At 42.4% G+C, this 2,810-nt stretch overlaps 1 protein-coding gene across 1 annotated transcript in view; it reads left to right on the forward strand.

The window, feature by feature from the left end:
• KIF3A (kinesin family member 3A) overlaps positions 1-2,810 on the forward strand; it is a 53,457-nt gene that overhangs the window by 33,897 nt on the left and 16,750 nt on the right. The gene's annotated exons all lie outside the window — the stretch shown is intronic.

Raw genomic sequence — 2,810 nt, forward strand, 5'->3', positions numbered from 1 at the left:
AGCCATCATTGTTGTTTGGCGGGCCCAGGCTGGATTCGAACCTGCCACCTTAGGTGTATGTGGCTGGCGCCTTAGCTGCTTGAGCCACAGGTGCCGAGCCGACATCTCAGTTTTAAACATTTATACATCTAACGTAAATGCTCCCAGATTTATGAAACAGACTTTGAGGGTTCTGAGGAATACTATCTCATAACACCTTTGGCAACTTCAACACCCCTCTGACAGAACTGGACAGATCCTCTAAACTGAAACTAAACAAGGATACAAAGGACTTAAAACGTGACCCTACAACAAATGGGATTAATAGACATACAGAATACACCACCCCAAAGCAAAAGAATATACTTTTTTCTCATCAGCTTGTGGCATATCCTCTGAAGTAGATCACATCCTAGGATACAAATCAAACCTCAGCAAAATGAAGGGAATAGAAATTATTCCATGTCTCTTCTCAGACCACAAGGCTATATTGGTAAAGCTGAACTCCAGTAATAATGTTCATCCCTGCACAAAGTCTTGGAAACTAAACAACATTATGCTGAATGATAGTTGGGTTCAGGAAGAGCTAAAAGAGGAGTTTGTTAATTTCCTCATACATAAGAACAATGAAGATACAGGTTACCAAAACCTCTGGGATACAGCAAAAGCAGCCCTGAGAGGAAAATTTATAGCACTAGATGCCTACCTTCGAAAAACAGAAAGAGAGTGTATCAGCACACTCACAAACCATCTTAGGAAATTGGAATAATATCAACCTAATGCTAAACTTAGCAGAAGAAAGGAAATAGCCAATACAATCAGGCAAGAATAGGAAATAAAGGGCATCCAAATGGGAGCAGAGGAAGTGAAACTTTCCCTCTTTGCTGCTGATACGATCTTATAGTTAGAGAACCCCAAACACTCAACTAGACTCCTGGAAGGGATCACAAAATACAGTAACGACTCAGGATATAAAATCAATGTCAACAAATGAGTAGCCTTTTTGTATACCAATAACAACCAAGAGGAGAAGGTAATCAAGGTCACAATTCCCTTCTCAGTGGCTTCAAAGAAAATGAAATACCTAGGAATATACTTCACAAAAGAGGTGAAGGACCTCTATAAAGAAAACTATGATCCCCCAAGAAAAGAAATATCAGAAGATATTAACAAATGGAAGAACAGCCTCTGCGCCTGTGGCTCAAGTGGCTAAGGCACCAGCTACATCTACCGAAGGTGGTGGGTTTGAATCCAGCCCAGGCCCGCCAAACAACAATGACGGCTGCAACCAAAAAAAATAGCCAGGCATTGTGGCAGGCGCCTGTGGTCCCAGCTACTTGGCAGGCAGAGGCAGGAGACTCGCTTGAGCCCAGAAGTTGGAGGTTGCTGTGAGCTGTGATGCCATAGCATTCGACCCAGGGGGACAGCTTGAGGCTCTGTCTCAAAAAAAAAAAAACAAATGACAACAACGTTGTCAAAATGTCTATACTTCCCAAAGCAATCTATAGATTCAATGCCATCCTCTGTTAAAATACCAACATCATACTTTCAAGACTTTGAAAAAATAATTCATCATTTTATATGGAACCAGAAAAAATCCATATAGCCAAGGCAATTTTTTTTTTTTGAGACAGAGACTCAAGCTGTCTCCCTGGGTAGAGTGCCATGGCATCACTGCTCACAGCAACCTCCAACTCCTGGGCTCAAGCGAGTCTCCTGCCTCAGCCTCCCGAGTAGCTGGGACCACAGGTGCCCACCACAACGCCTGGCTATTTTTGGTTGCAGCCATTATTGTTGTTTGGCGGGCCCGGGCTGGATTCGAACCACCTTAGGTGTATGTGGCTGGTGCCTTAGCCACTTGAGCCACAGGTGCCAAGCCAAGGCAATTCTTAATAATAAAAACAAAGCTGGAGGCATTAGCCTACCAGACTTTAGGCTATACTACAAGGCCATAGTGATTAAAACAGTGTGGTATTGGCCCCAAAATAGAGACATAGACATCTGGAGCCGAATAGAAAACAGGGAGAGAAGCTAACATCTCCCAGCCACCTAATCTTTGATAAACCAATCAAGGACATATACTGGGGGGAAGAACCCCTATTCAATAAATGGTGCTTGGAGAACTGATTATCCACACATAAAAGACTGAAACTGGAACCGCACCTTTCTCCACTCACAAAAATTGATTCAGGATGGATAAAAGACCTAAATCTAAGACACAAGATAATAATAATCCTCAAAGGAAGTGTAGGGAAAACACTTGAAGCTATTGGCCTGTGGAAAGACTTTATGAGGAAGATTTCCATGGCAATTGCAACAACAACAAAAATAAACAAATAGGACTTAATGAAACCGAAAAGCTTCTGTACAGCTAAGGAGACAACAACCAAAGCAAATAGACAGCCTATACAATGGGAAAGGATATTTGCATATTTTGAATTAAACAAAAGCTTAATAACTAAGATCTACAGAGAACTCAATAAACTTAGAAAAAGCCAACAATCCTTTATACCACTGGGCAAGAGAGATGAATACAACTTTCTCTAAGGAAGACAGACAATGGCTAACAACATATGAAACAATGCTCATTTTCCCTAATTAGAGAAATGCAAGTCAAAGTCACCCTGAGGGGAGGATGGGTGGAGGGAGGGTAATTGGTGGGACCACACCCTGTTAAATTTACTAAATGTAGAGTATAAATGTTGGCTCACGCCTGTGGCTCAAGCGGCTAAGGCGCCAGCCATATACACCTAAGGTGGTGGGTTCGAATCCAGCCCGGGCCCGCCAAACAACAATAATGGCTGCAACCAAAAAATAGCCAGGCATTGTGG

The sequence above is a fragment of the Otolemur garnettii genome, unplaced genomic scaffold (genome assembly GCF_000181295.1).
Source record: "Otolemur garnettii isolate 467f Iridium unplaced genomic scaffold, OtoGar3 scaffold00003, whole genome shotgun sequence".
Classification (NCBI taxonomy): domain Eukaryota; kingdom Metazoa; phylum Chordata; class Mammalia; order Primates; family Galagidae; genus Otolemur; species Otolemur garnettii.